Source organism: Harmonia axyridis, chromosome 3, assembly GCF_914767665.1.
Source record: "Harmonia axyridis chromosome 3, icHarAxyr1.1, whole genome shotgun sequence".
Taxonomy (NCBI): domain Eukaryota; kingdom Metazoa; phylum Arthropoda; class Insecta; order Coleoptera; family Coccinellidae; genus Harmonia; species Harmonia axyridis.
In genome coordinates, this window is record NC_059503.1 from 37929398 (window position 1) to 37946152 (window position 16755).

Genomic DNA, 16755 nt, shown 5'->3' on the forward strand with positions numbered 1-16755 from the left:
AGGAGCTCGAAATTGTTTTTCTATTATATACAGGGCAAATATGGGATAGACGCCTGTGAGATCTAATTAGATGAGTACTTTTACGATTCCGATACTTGCAGTGTTTTGTCTACTACAATCAGATCTCCTTCCTCCAACCATTCAACGATATTCTAGAACGAATATGTTGCGATATTTTGGAAGTGTGGAATGTTTCAAGGATTTCAAGAAGGCAATGTCAAAGGTAGTTTGGATGCAGTGCGTTAACCGACCCACAGACGAGCAACTTACTCGCCAACCAAGTTGCCAACTTGTCGTGTTGACGGCCAAGTTGCTCGTCTGTGAGCTGGTTGGTGGTTGGTATTCCAAGTTGGCAACTAGGTAGCTGCGCGATCAAAGTGGTTAGATATTCCATGGACGGAGCCCAATCTTGGCAACCAAGTCTGTGTCCCCAACGCGGGAGGGGGAAGATATCATTAATTCTTTGAATTCAAGGGACGCATCCAAGTTAAGTATTGAATACATCGAAAATATACGTAATAATCCACATATTCCAGTTTGAGTGGATTTCTTCGAATGTTTAAGAGATCTGACCGAGTTATTGAAAGTGAAGTCCGATGTATTCTAAGATCGTAATAAAAAATAGAGCGTGGGATGTTCTTCTAAAAACATATAAAAAATAGATGCAGATGTGCACCTTGATACCCTCAAGAAAATGGAAAATACAGCTGCAAATATGCAAATTGATCATGGAAATTTTCATGGAAAGGATATGGTGCTCCAACCTTAACCGTGGCGGCCATTTGGCTGATATCGTTTTTCATCCTCAATGGCATATTAGAAAACATATCTGAATGCTAAATTTTCTTTACATTGAATCCGAAGTTTTGTATATTATTATAAAAGCAAAACAAAATTTTAAAATACCATATTTACGGAACTCCACTTGTATTTTGCTCATTAACGACCTTAACCAAAGCATTCGAGATCCAAACCTACCCTGAAATTTCCTTTTATTTTTAAGGCTGGACGGACGATAATAATTAAATGTGAAGACGAATTCGTCATTAGGTAGTCAGACTTTAGACATTGTTACGAAATAAAAGAGCTATTCTTTTAGGAAACGGACGCTCAAAAAAAATTGAGGTGAATTTTCGGTAATCAAATATTGATGAAAATGATGATAAAAGGTACAATTCTTACACTGAGAAAAAGATTTAGTATATGAAAAACTCACCCCAAAAACCAAGAAAAACGAAAATACAAAGCACACAGTAATACACAACAGGTGGGTAAAAAAAAACGAAAGCGGACGCTATCTTCTCAGCATCCTGAACATGATAAACTCTGACTCAGTCAAATGGAGTGCTTCATTACCGGTCTAATTTGTTCCATTCTATTTCGGAACCAAATTATGTTAAATTTTATTAGGCGACGCAAAGCAGGATCGTAAACTGAGATATGGTTGTTCAAGCGGCAATGATGATGACATTCGCGATCTCCCCCTCTTGAGCTAGGAAAAATTTTTTATGCAGAAATAGGTAAACCAGTTTGAACGGGCTGTTTCCTAACTACGTATTAAGAAGTCTTCTGCGTTGATTGGTATGAGAATGTAAGCGGTAAAAAAAACGAGATCTCCATCTGATTAAAGCACCTGCCAAACCGTAAATAAAATAATTAAGAGGGGTTTATACCACGTGATTTTCGCATGATCTGCCAAAGTTCAGCAACTCCTCCCTACTCAGCGATTTTGATATTTCACCACATTTCAGAAAATTTAAACGTTCCTCTGATTTACTGTCCTTTTTCTACCACATGCAAGAATTCAGAATACGTTTTTGCGTCTTCATTTTTGATTTTAGAAAAATCGTTTTTCCAGCCTTTGGCAAGACTTTTTGTATAATATTTTATGTGGAAATTCATAAAAAACTTAATGTTTTTCGGAAAATTATATCATGCATATATTTATTCTTCAATAAAAATTCATCTAATCCTTTGTTTTCCATTTCGAAAAATCAATAAATAAGGACTTTCCACAATGACGTACTCTTTGAAATGAATAAAAGTGAAATCCATTCTTATTTTGAGATGATCGCTTAAACGGTATAGATCCCTCTTAATTGATTTTTCTCCACAATAACGAACCATCTCAGGAGATTAGATATCTTTTCTGACTGAACACTCAACCGATATCACTAGTAAGTAAAACAAATTCCGTCAAGTAAAGATCGAAATAATCAAACAAAATGTTACTGAGATAACTCGGTCAAGTTTTTGAGTGCTATCATTTCGTCCCATTTGTTGAAATTTTCGAATTTTGAGCCGGGAATGGTCTCAAACGATAATGTTCAACTCATTGATGATGAATCCGTCCTCAAACTCGATTCTGTTAGTCCGGTCCTCCGTAAACACGATAAGCCTCGAATGAAAAAACCTAGAAATTAAATTATCAGGGCAGGCTCGAATTTCGAAAGGTTGAGTTCGTTAATGAGCAAAATCCGACTAGAGGTTTCGTAATTTTCTTTTTGATCAAAATTAAATATTGCATTTGATTGTGAAATGACAATTTCAAGCTTCGTAAAGTTTTTCATGTTGATGGCGTCACTAGAACCAAAGAAAATTCGAGAAGAATATCGAAAAACAATACCGGATATTTCCTTGACCACAAAACCGACGGAAATGAGATTTCGTATGCAGACCTCAAATAACAATTTGAAGCTCCGGGCGAAGTTTGCAAGTTCAAGTACAATATTGGAAGAGAAATATTCATTACTTCCCTGATCTGATCGGAATGTAATTTTGGGCGTTTATGAAGAATGAATATTTCATTCAAGCTTTTCAAGCAGAATACGAAAAAAACATTGTTAACAGCTCCTACAAAGTTGAGATTTAGCGTCTATTAGAATCACAATTCCATTTTTCGTGTTGATAACGTTAACAGGTCAATAATAATTCAAGCAGATTACAGAAAAAAAAAACTGGGAAAGCACTGACGTGAAGTTTGGAGTTGTGGAGCGCTTGTCCATTCATGCAGCAATTGCAATTATTTAACAGTTCTGTAGACTCCAAAGGCACAACTTTGAAGGAAATAAAAATATACTAGCTGCCCGCCTGGGCTGCGCTTTTTCTGTCAGGCAACCCAAAATACATACTTCGAAGTGTCAAATTATACTTTATGATTGTTCGCTCGGTCGGAGGAAAAAAGAAAGCCTTTTTTTACTTTTCCGTTCAATTTTTCGAGAATAATCTGTTATATAAATCTTCTCGTGACAGTAATGTACACAACAACAAAGAATTATCCAATTCACATGATATTCATAGATCCTCTTCTATTCTACAAGGTGAGTCTTTGACTTGTACCGGGTTTTTCACTATAATTTGTCCCCCCCCCCCCCCCCCCCTTTAATTTTGTTAATAAAAGAGGTACAAAAAAATGTTGCCTACAAAAGTTTCACGATATCGACTTGTGTTTTTTAAAATGATTTCACAAAACGAAATATATATAGAGTGGGCAACATATTGATAGCAACTTGATTTTTTCAAATGGAACACCCTGTATATTTTTCTATATTTGACTAGCTCTTTTTCCCCTGATTTCGAATATATAACATATGTTTAGCCTATCTCTCTTATTGTGAGTACCACAGAGTTTCAAATTTCACGAACCACCTGGCAATCAGTTTTCAAGTGGAAGGCTGCGATAACTCAAAATGCCCTTTTTTGAGTTATCTCGTTGGCAACTATATGACATACGTTCTTCACTATAAATTGGAATTGAATCATTTGGATGCAACTCCATATATTCTCTCCTTGTAGCTTTCTTATTTTTATTGTTCTCCTCATAAAGCGAAAAATATTTCAAATTTTTCCTCTTCTGTGTAGTGCATATTCGATGATTAGTTTTATTTAATGACAAACGTATGTTATATATCGTTGAGATAACTCAAATAAGGGCATTCTGAATTATCGCAGCCAATTGAAAACAGATTACTTGGCTTGCGAGGTGATTCTTAAAATTTGAAACTCTGTGGTACTCAGAATAAGAAAGATAGGCCAAACATATGTTATACATTTGAAATCAAGGAAAAAAGAGCTAGTCAAATATAGAAAAATATGCACTATATTCCGAAAATCATTTCCTTCCATTCCATTCCATTTGGGAGATATAAATAAAAATTACATTTTTTTATAGATTTTCAACAGCCTGTATCTTTTCAACCGAGCCGAATCTGGTGAAGGAAAAATTTTTTTTTGTCCTCATGAATCTTCGGTTGAAATATATGTACAAGTCAAAGACTTACTCAGTATATATAGTTTTAAATAAATAAATAGATTTTTGGAGTTCTACAAACCAATTCCTGGTATTTTTGTGACATAGTGGCTGTGTGTAAGGGAAATTTCCCAACAAGCCGAAAAAAACCATAGATCCTCAAAAGACACAAGAAAACGGGAGGAATTTGAATCGAAGTCATTAGCTTTAGTGTCATTTTGGTAGGCTTCTTGGTTTTTGAACAATCGTTCTCTGAACCGATTTCTCTTTCATCTAATCAGAATGTCTATAATTTTGAGCAGGGAATGGACTTCAACGATAAGGTTCGACTCATTAATGAATAATTTCAAATTCAAATTTCAAGCTTCGTGCAGAATTTTGTGTGAATAGGATAATGATAACTATAGATAATTCAGTCAGAATATCACACGAAAAGTCAGTGACAACAGATCTGACCGAGTTGAAATTTTGCGTGTATATTTGAAATAATAATTCCAAGCCATATGAAGAATTTCGTGTGAATACCATAATCAGACCCAGAGAAAATTCAAACAGAATATCTTTGGTGTTAATAACGATTGATTTCAAAATACATCTCTTATTATCTGGTCCCCCATTTATTCCAGTTTTCAAACCGATTTCAGGTGTTTTTTATGTTTCGTGCATATATTTGTATCGTGATACTTTTCAAGCAGAATAACTCACCTGCTCTTTCGGGAACTTTGAAAAATGCATTTTTGCATACACATTACTTGACAAAAGTTCATTTTTTGAATTGTCATCGAATTGTCACGTCCTTGACTTTTAATCTACAGTGAAGACATGTGGGAAGTCGTTATCTTTTCGATGTATCTACAGGGTGTAATTAAATGTCTTACACATTCCATTTTGAAATGATCTTTATTTCAGAATTTCTAGATTACTCAACTTTTATTTAAATCGATGTTTTGAATGGAAATCAGTTGCTCAAACTATATTTTTGAGGATATATTCTTCATAAATTGAACTTTTGTGAATAATGTAAAGTCAAAAATTTTTAACCAATTACCTAATAAAATAAATGATTATTCGTTTTCAGTTGGGATCATTCTGGATACGAAGAATTTCGTGAGTACAAACCTGTCGACCTTCTCCCCTATGTTTATTTGGACCGAGCACGTATTACAGAACGAGTTGAATGGTAAAGTTAATTGACTATTTGTGTGGAGATTATACTTCCTCATTTGTGTTTTTGGGTCAAGATGCTTTGATAACTCAAAAAATCTAGTGGAAAGATTTTTGTTGGAACATGAAATGAAATTCTGTGTAGGTAAGCTAATACAGGGTGATTCACCGGGATGGCCTATTGGACATTTATGGAGAACTAATCTTAATTTTGAGCTGAAAATTTGCATATTGGGGTTTGAGGCAATAATCTTTCTCTCCAAATTCTTATCAGATAACTTCCGATTATACCGGAAACATACTACTACTTCCCAATTTTAAATGGCACACCCAGTATATTATTGCATCATTAGATAGCTTTTTTGACGACAATTTCGGAAATATGCCATACCTTGGGTAAACGCTCAACGGTTCTTGAGTTGATGGGATTCTTATCAAAAAGAAATGGTTGCGACGAGGACTCACTTTTTTTTTAATTTTTCGGCAGAAAAACCTTTTTTCCAAAAATTTTTTCTTTTTCGATTCGATGAATACCAAGTATTATAAGACTGTTTGCGGTTTGTACCAAAAATGTATAGGGGTTTATAAGAATATCATGAACATGGACCACTCAAATTCATCCAAACTCAAGATTTTCAAATTAGAACCTATATTTTTCATTATTTCAGTCGATTCTACGTACATAGTGGGGGTTACTTAAGCAAACTCTATACCTCAAATGAATACTTTAAGAGTTATCGAGGAAGAACTTTAAATGAGGAAAAACCGCAACCTAGCTGTGTGGAGTGGTCTGTGACTTCCGGAAAACACAGAAAGAAGCTAAAATTCGATGTTTCCATAACTAAATTTGACATTTCAAGAATTGTAATGAAACGCGAAAACTGGCTAGCCTATGATGGCGAAAATTGTGATTTAATGCTGGCGAAATAACCCGAATGATAATATGAAAATCCAAAAAAATCATCATAATTTAAATAAATGTATTTAATAATCTCGCTTAAGCTTAAAAAAGGGGGATAAAATGTAAAAAAAATATGTCATCAAAACGACCATATATGTTTGTGCAGTTTATGGTGATCCCCTTGAAATCCGTCATGAATAATAATAGATTAATAATCCGATTTGTTTTTACGAAATTATTGAGCATTTATTTTCCAATATTTTACTTGAATTGTTATGGTTCTAATGGCATAATCAATATAATTACATATCTACACGTAGAATTTCAACCTGGTCAAATCAGTTGTCAATTCTTTATATTTGATATTCTGCTGGAGTTTACTATAGTTCCCCAGAACTTCTGAATAATGCTTGAAATTATTACTTTACATAAAAACGCAATATCTCAACTTCGTCAGATTAATTTTTAAAGAATTATTGACCCTTTTTCCTGAATTTTTCTTGAACTTTTTCTGGTTCTATTTTTCTGATCAACATGAAATTATGCATGAAGTTTGAATTTGCTATTCTACATCCCTATTCGTCATCGTCACACAGCCATTCTACATATGAATGCCAAATTTCAACTCCAATAGTTGATCAGGAAACTAAATTTTTCTGTTAAGCTGATTAATGAACTGCGGCTGCGGGATTCGAGATCCGAGCCTACCTTGAAAATTTCAAGGTTGTTCGAGACTTATCGTGTTGAGGGACAGCCGGCCGGACGCATAGAATCGAATTTGTTCAAGATATTAGAGAAAATAATAAACTTTTCTCTTCGAAAGATTCCGAAAAATGTCTTTGAAAATAATGGAAAAATACGCTACGAAAGTGGGTTTGATCTAAGTGTTTAAACACGAAAACTTCGAGTCAAATGGTATGGTTCTTTCTAGTTCCGATAAGACACCAATAAACGGAACTTACCTCTCAAAATATGTTCAATAATAAATATCCAATATCATCATCACAAAACTAGCCTTTTACTCACGCAATTTCTAGAAAACTAATGATCGATTCTACTCCAGAAAAACCGTTCGTTTTCACGGCGAAATAAAAAAAAAAAGATCGCGTGACAACGTCCTCTTGGCTCTTACGGACTCTTGATATGACTGCGGTTCGTGGATAGGGAATCATCTCCAACGGCATTTCTTCGTGACGAGAAGAAAAGTCCGGGTCAGTGGGGTAAGCAACTAGGTCACAAAAATGATTCAGACTCTCAGGTGGAGCCGAGAGTCTGTGTTGCGGAACGCACGGTAATATCGTCTAGGGGTTGAGGTCAGAGTCGATCAACGATTCAAGACTTAATTTCGAGGATAGGGTTGCCAACCATGCTTTATAATAACGTATCCTACTTCATTTTTGATGATTGTACTTTATACTTTTGCATATAAATAAAATAAATGAGAATACTTCATTTCCAACCTTCACTGTGTAAAACAAATTAAACAAAACACTCATTACTATTTAAAACATCTACATACACATAGGTAATAAGTTAAGACGGATAGTGGAAACGATTTATAATCTAAGAAACGAATTAGAACAAATAAAACCGATTATTACTTTGGTTATGAATCAAACATGAGATTACCAAAAATTGAAAAGTCATAATCCGAAACATTCATTACAGTTATCAGTAATTTTTCACTTTTATTGATATGAGCTTGAATTATATGACAAAATGGTTCGAGCGAAGATAACTGGCTTTCAATACTTCCTAACATGTCTGTGAAAATGAGGTTAATTTTGAACATTTTGAAATGGTAATTACAAAGGCCAAATTACAAGCTTATTAAATATTGAAATGGACGATTTATGAAGTGTAGTAAAAAGAAATCCATTATTTTTGCATGTAAAACAAGTCTTTAATTACCATAGTTAGAATGATCCGATTTAGGTCAAATATGCGCCGTTTAGTTCGATAACTTGCCATTTTGAAGGTCATATCATTATTATCTCTCATAGAAGCCCTCGCCCCTATTGGAAAAAAATTGAGACAGTCGATTTTCAAAAATCTCCGTTGAAGCGATTTTTCACTAGCAACATTATTCGCCATGAACAGGAACAGATGATAACCACTTGGTGCCAGGTCCGATCTATATGGTAGTTGCATAACAACCTTTCAACCAAGCTCCCGGAGCTTCTGGCTAGTCACTATCGATGCGTGTGGCCTGGCTTCGTTCTGATTGAACACAATTCCACCCTTATTGGCCAAAGCTGACCGCTTCTGGGCAATTGCTTCCTTCAGACGGTCCAATTGTTGGCAGTACAGTTCTGAGTTGACAGTTGTGCCGTAACGGAGCAGCTCGTAGTAAGTAATTCCCTGCACAAGCAAAACCTTTTTGGTCGTTAATCCTAGCTTGGCCATCGTTTCCGCCGGCTCACCGCATTTGGATTACGACCGTTTTTACTTGACGTTGTCGTAAGTGATCCACTTTTCATCACCAATCACAAACCGCTTCAAAAATGGGTCGATTTTCTTGCGATTCAGATGCGATTCGTAGTTGGAATTTCGGACCATAAAGCTTTTGCGTTAACTCGTACCCTTACATCAAGCTTATTTTTGAGACTAGCCTTATGCAAATGGTTCCAAACGGTTTTGGTGAAATCTTGGACAATAGAAACAGTTCTTACATGAAGGTTGGACTCGATAATTTCCATGATTTTATCGACATTTTCGACTATTGGCCTTCCAGTGCGTGGTGCATCTGTGACATCGAAGTTACGGAATCGACGAAACCAAATTTGCGCGTTATTGGGTGTTACAGTATTAGGACTATTTATATTTTCAGCCGCCTGGCTTGCCTTTTCGTCTTAATCGAAGAAAAACTGTAAAATATAATGTATTTTCCCTTTGTTAGGGTCCATCTTTGAATCGCCCTCAAACTCAACTGAGTCAATTGATCACAAAACTGCTACAAAACTTTTTTTATTACGAAATCTCATCTTTCTAACGCGATCTATAGTAGAACCCGATAGGACTCATACAACGCGAGATACAGATAATAACTAAAGCCATGTATTGGGGAATAAAGGATTTCTATTTACTACACCTAATATGTTTCGAGGCACTATGATTCAAAAAAATGAGATCCAAAGGAAATTCATGAATGATGATAACTAGGAGAAAAGTAGAGTAACAAATGGCAATATATCTTAAAAATATATATGATAGCTTACCAAATGTAAAAAAAATTCTTATTTAATTCAGCTTTCACTGAAAGAGTTTTTTCAGTGAAAAATCTAAAGTGGCGAGGAGAAAAAAAATGAGGCGTCAATGAATTTAATTAAAAACAAATCTTTTTTCTTTAAATTGAAATTCTGATTGTCAAACAATCTTTGAAACATTTAAGTAGAGCAAAAAATGGTTAGCCTGTGCTAAAAGCCTACAAAAATACGTTTTCAAGGTAATAAAAATATAAAATATGAAATACTTCTTTTTGTTTCAAATACCTAATTCTTTTCCTTTTAGAACCATTTATGCTCTTTTTAGTAAAAATAGTTGGAAACTCTTTAATATACTGGGTTGGGAAACGTGCTCTATTTTCTTGTACTGGCGCATTGGATATCTGACAGTTAAAATTCCTTTGAAGTATCTGTTATACATTTAAATTATTTTGTTATTATTGATATGTCTAGAAATACAGGTGTACCAATTAAACTCCTGAACAAGTTTAAGATGCGACTTTTCAAGGGACCAATTTCCTTGGATTTTATGCAGGTACTTCACTTGATTCCGCAGTGTTTGCTGTAAAGTTCATATTAAATTGTGCTGTCGTTACCATCGAAATACATTCCTTCAACGGAAAAATGGAAGTTTGTCACTGTCGTTCTCATAAAAATGTGGCCATTTAATTATACAGTGTGTGGATAAAATGAGGAACAAAATTCATAACACTGATATTGAATGTTTTCAAGAAAAACAGCTGGGACAGGTCAATTTTAGTTTTTAAGTAACCACCTTACCGCATAAAAATCTTACTTATGACGTCATTCATTTTTACAGACGTCAATTTTTTTTTTTTTTGACCAACCCAATTTTTTCTGCTGATTTATTAGACGATGCAACTTACCTAATTGATGGGTTTAAAAAATTGGTACTGTAGAACACAATTTTTTCAAAAGAAAAACACGCGTACTGTGAGATTTATTATGAAACATTAATGGAATCTTCATTCAACCCAAAAAGCTAACGAAATTTGGCGCAAATATTCAAATTATACTCCGTTAATATACATTAACTATTTGGCACTGACCGATACGAGTGTAAACACTTGGTTCACTTCGCTAGAGGACTTCAGGAGTGATCTGCTCCACTTCAACGCGCATTCTTTTTCATATTTCTTCTAAATTAGTGACGAATTTAAATGAACCCACAAAAAAAATCAAGTCTGAGGAACGCGGTAAGTCCTCGACGTTCCATTCACCTTCTAGGAAATAAGATATTGACGGATGCGAGGAGGAGCCCTATCCTGTTGATACTAAGTATCCTATTCTTCACTAAATCAAACGGTAAAAAAATTTTCATCCTTGAGAATTACATTTTTGTTTCTTACAGTAAAATGATTATTTTCTGAATTGGTTGAAACTTACGAGGCAACCTGCCTATTCTGTAGACTTTGGTCAATGGCTATATAATAATAATAATAATAATAAAGGACTTTATTGCACAGAAATTCTAATACACTTGCTTTAACATATATACATATATAGAGGGCGAGGTTCAGTTCGTTCGGAGCATTTCATACCCCAAACGTCTGTTCAACTAACCCTAATGGATACCGAATGACCCGTTACCCCCACTCTTTAACCTAAGTTACGAGAAAACCTGGGTAAAATTCAATGACGTAAACTTCTGAGAATTTATTGGGTAGATATACCAAATTCACATGAAAATGGAAAAGAGGGCAAAAGCAAAGATACGATCTGAAAGAAATACTGAATTAACCAAATTTCTTTTTCATTGCTTCATCAGAATCGTAGGGAATTCAAGCAGAATATAAAAAATGCTGATGAGCCCCGAAGTGAAGTCAAGTGCTTTTGAGTACTATTTGATTCATACTCCGATTGCACCCATGGATACCACATTTATACCAATATATAGTTATATATAGGGTGCAATTGGCGCATGATCGGGTGAGTACTCAAAAGCTCCTGATTTCACGTCAATGCTCTCCCCCTTTTTTTTATCATTGATCAAAGATGGAGATCTACTGTCCTGACAGTTTTTACATAATTCAAAGATGATTTTTGACTCATCTCTCAATTTTTTTTCGGTGAATTTTTGTTAATTTTCTTATTACAATACTGTTCGTACGTAGGTACTTTCCAATTTTTCTTTTCCCAATTCATATAAATTTTTTAAACGAGCTGTGTTATGTGATTTTTTGCCAATCATGTTTATGTTACTTCGAAGAATTTATTATTGTTTATTGTAAATTTCAATATATCATCTTCAAGTCATATATCACAGAGATCACAGAGAAATCAAGTTTAAAAAAGCACCTGAATTTGTTCATGTGAAGAAACGCATTGCGTGCTTTTTGGAATTTGGCCTCTACCGTGCGATCAGATATAGAAGGTATTAAAAATGAGAGTAGATTTCATTGAGTTATTAGAAATGGAGTAGAATCAACAAACAAACTCTGTTAATGGTGGTCAAGGTGGACCTTGGACCTATGCTTCCACCTTCCTCGTCCCACGATCCTAAAAACAATCCTCAACACTACGTTATTTTTGCATTCGTAACGCGTTTATTTTATTCCAAAGAACTAACATTCCTATGAAACCAAAACTTCAACCCCAAAAATTTGTACCAAATTTCATAGGAAGCGGACAAGCAGAAAGCGAGATATGAAAATATCGATAATTTCACTTTTCCGCATTCTCGACTCAGTCCGAACTTTTTTCACACTTTTTCCGAAGGATCTGGAAATATGGTCACAATGGTAGCTTGAATATGCTTCAAGGGTTGCTGGTTTGCCGGCATAAACTAGTGACATAGCCACATAAAAAGTAATCGAGAGGCATTAAGTCGCACGAACGAGAGGGCCAAGTTAACAGGACAACTTCTGGAAATAAAGTTATCACCAATATATTTCATAATAAATTGATGTTCAAGTGGTCTGTAACCAGAAATGAATTACATCACTAAACACAATTCTTCAGTAAAAATGTTCATCTCCAGTCAGTTTCAAATCAGCCGAATCAGCAAAAATGCGACATAAACGATGGTTATTTGGCTTAAATTCTTCCACGAGCTGTATTTTATAGGCATGTAAGCTAAGATCCTTGCTTAAAATTTTCCACATAGTCGAAGGACAAAGGCCAACAAATGAAGAACGGCGCTGCATCGATATTTCGGCGTCTTCTTCAACACTTCGCGCTACAGCAGCAATGTTGATGATTTTGAATCGAGAAGAGTGAAATTACTCAAATTAGTGTGAAAACCATCAATAATTGTACGAATTGCTTTTGCTCACTCTGCCGATTATGTTTCAACAATTTGGAAGTCTTGTTCTGGTATTAAACGATTCTTGATAAATAGGCGAACCTTACTGAACAGTAGATAGTTTCAACACAGTTTGACATTCTCAACTGTAAAATCATAGACAACAACCATCTTCTCATGTAACCAAAAAACACCCGTTACTAGAAATTTCATGTTTGCGTATCTATGTTCAACAAGAAACTTTTGAAATCACTTTCGATCTAATCCGAACATATAGAACGAAATTCATCAAATTCGTATAAGCAGAACGCGAGATATGAAAATACCGGGAATTTCACGTTTGCTAAAATTCAACCAAGGGCGTGGAAATGGAGGGGGAAGTACTGGGGGTAGTTAACCCCAAAGATTTCCAAAATATAAAATTTTAGAAATCTCGCAAAGACGAAGAACGAAAATTTCTCCATAAAATGAACCAATTATAATCATTTCATTTTCTTTTGAATCGACACGTCAGTAAACAATCGGACCTCTTTAAGGCGGCCACTCACGAGGCACCCATGTTCGAACGTTCGAATCATTTTACAGTCGGGCAGCTCGGGACACGGCCGCATGACTGTATATCAGAGAATGAACTTGACTGCCCGACTGGAATCTCTTGGACGCCTGCTTCCAAACGCTCGAAAAAACGCCTCGTGAGTGGCGGGCATTACGGTTTATTAGTTATCGCTTTCAAGATGAGTACTTTTATTGCACTACGAGTTCGTCTTTGTATGAGGATTTTTATTTTTCCTTATATATCCGCTTTCTCGGCATCGCCTTTTATAAGCCATCTGTTATTTTTGCATTCGTCATCGGTTTACCTACACTCACCCGTTGGTTTCGGTTTTTTGTATCTTCTCCTCACAAAATTTCAATATGTAGTTATCGAAGAACTGAAATGAGTAATTCGCATCGAAAAATTATCTGGGCTGTGTTGTACAACTTATTGTGTTTCTAAAGTTTTCATTATGTGATATTCTAATTTTAAATGCAAATCTACAGAGTGAATTTTTTCTGGAACTGTGCCCGCTTCTCTCCTTCAGTATTATTTTTTGTGAACCACTGGTAGTTTAGAAAAATTTAAAAAGAAACTCTGGTTCGGTACTACACTTTTTGGTTTGTTGTAGTTTTGTCATACCTATCTGCAATCGATTTCGAAAACAAAATTCGAACAGCTCTGTTGAGTATTTCTCAGGAAAATCAGAATCATTATGAAGTTTTGGTATTTATTTATCAACTCTGTAGCGAAGATTAATAAAGATTCCATAAACTGGTTAAGCATAACAAAAAAGTACGACTACAAGAAACACCCTGTATCTCGAAAACATAGCTTTTGCGGACTCATGTTTATGAGCCATTTTATTTTTAAAATTATCCAAGGAATCTCTCATTTCCTTCGTAACTCTAATTCAGGAACACCCAGTATAAGATAAGAAAAATCGAATTGGTAATAAAAAAACATATTTGGTAATTTGGTTCAAACTTAGTTATCGAACCTCTTTTTCTCACATTATAGATATAAGTAAACAATGTCGTCAAAACATTTTTTTTTCCGAATAACCCCCCCCCCTAGAAAAAAAAGATCTATGCCCTTGAGTTCAACGCGTACCCTATATCCGGAAGAACTGAAATTCTATGTGGTAACAATGCCAGCTAATTTTTTTTTATTAGCGAATCAACTCTTCAAATTTTTTTTTCAGTACGAAATACATTTATGAATATATTTGAATATTACTTATGTATCTATATAATTTGTTATGGTGATCAGCGTCAAGGTTTCTTAGAGATATAAATGATTGATAATTTTTTATGTAGAAGCCTTTGGAAGATTCCTGATATAATGTTATTTCTTCGAAATTAGCCTGTTTCCATCAGGTGCGGATTCAGGCTATAATAAATATCTTAGTCGATTCAATAAATTTTTATTTTAACTTTTATATTTTAGAAAGGGAGGTTGTCCAACTACAATATCATCTCGTAATTCTGGTCCTAAATTCTCACAAATCTGTATTTTGAGTAGATAAGAATGTAGGGATTTACATACAAATGGAAAATATTGAATTACTCCTTTCTTGTTAACCTTTTAAACAAGAACGTTGTGATTTCATTTACATTTTTCTCCTTTATATCCATAATTTTCTATAATGAAATTTAAATAATTGAAAAAATCCCACTTTCTTGAGCTTCAACTTGGAATACATGTCGAAATTATTTCATATACTGCGTCATTTCTTGCCGATAGATCATGGTCAAGTGGCAATTTTCGGAAAAATGACTGGTCAAGTTCCATTTGAATATTCCAGAAATTTGTGGGAAAGAGGCAAATAGGATATTGGAAACATTTGACAACCATGAGGGCAGACCAGTAAAACCGATATGGGAGACAAGCGTGGAGGCTAAACTGAGATCCCAGATATGGGATGATCTGATGGACAGATAATTGAGCAAAAGAGGTAAAGATGTTAGGAAAGCCAAGATGATGGCGAATGATAGGATGGAGTTATTCTACGTTTTGAACTTTTGAGTCTCTTTCATGTAAAGCTTCGTTTTCGAGAATAATAATAAATTCTCATTAACAAATTCTGAAAACTATCCATGGACAAAATGAAAATCGAAAGTAAAAATGAACAATTTCGACCTTAAAGTATCTAAATAAGCGAAATGTTCACCTTCTGATAAAAATAAGTTTGAGAATATTTATGTTATAATTTTAGTCTTTCAAATTCATGGAAAGTTTCTCCACCTTGAAAGGACCAATTCGATGTAACAACCAGTTATGGTATCAAACATCATGTGAATTGTTCTTAGGTACAGTCTCATGGCAACGGATTATTTTAATTGAATTTTTTATACATTCTGAAAAGTAGGGGATTTGGAACAATCTATTCCTCGAAACATTCCAAAGGTTAATTATTCGAAAAAATTAATCAAAAATCATTACGTCCGCCTTTTCGATCTTGTCTCGCGATTATGATCTCTCATAAATAAGTATAATTTGCATAAAATTAGATACAAAAAATATTCTATACCGCATTGATCATTTTAGTTCGAGAACTAGACACAATGATTGCAATTAAGAATTTATTACATATTGAAGAAATCGTAACATTTATTCCGCAATTTAGCATTTCTTCATTTCACGATATACATATTTCACTTTTTTCCATAATATACAGGGATGACCTATTCGATGTATATAGAAAACTAACCCTAATTTTGAGCTGAAAATTTGCATATTGGGGTTCAAGACAATGATCTTTTCCCCCAACATATTTTCAGATCTCTAGAACTTCCGATTATACCGGAAACATACTACTACTTCCTTATTTCAAATGGCACACCCAGTATATTATTGCATCATTAGATAGCTTTTTTGTCGACAATTTCGGCAATATGCCATGCCTTGTGTGAGAACTCAACGGTTCATGAGTTAATGGGATTCGTATAAAAAAATGGTGGCGATAAGGACTTTAGCAGGTGGCAGTTGAACTTATTTGGTTTAATCATATTATTCAGTAAAAATAACTAGAATTTAATTCATTTATTTATGAAATATTGAGTTCAATAGAAATAAGTATTTCCATGAGAATTATTTCAATATCCAATCATAAGCAACGCTGAAATAGGGCAAAGGAAAGTTTGAGTATTTTCGTCTTTTTCATTGTCATCACGTTAGCCATGATATTACAGCAGAAGGAAAGTAGCTAGCACAAAACTAGATATGTCGTTCGAAAGCCTGCAAAAGGGAGAAATTTTCACCGCAAAGAAAATATATTGTCATTTATAGTTTTTCATTCATGAAACGATTGGAAAGATACAACTTATTTCGCTCTCTTCAGAATATTTATATTCACCACTTCACCATACTCGTCAGTAAAACTCTTTTCCCACTCATGACCTCTCATATTGAGAC

At 34.5% G+C, this 16755-nt stretch overlaps 1 protein-coding gene across 5 annotated transcripts in view; it reads right to left on the reverse strand.

The window, feature by feature from the left end:
* Nucleotides 1-16755, reverse strand: part of LOC123674516 (putative fatty acyl-CoA reductase CG5065) — a 54546-nt gene that overhangs the window by 17078 nt on the left and 20713 nt on the right. Inside the window, exon 1 of one of the 5 annotated variants that reach the window (XM_045609404.1) lies at nt 7277-7474. The exons of 2 other annotated variants lie outside the window; for them this stretch is intronic. The gene's annotated coding sequence lies outside the window, so the exon portion shown is untranslated. Of the gene's footprint in view, nt 1-1216; nt 1429-4954; nt 5076-7276; nt 7475-16755 lie in introns of those variants that run through there. 2 more of the 5 variants (XM_045609406.1, XM_045609405.1) reach the window with 2 other exon arrangements.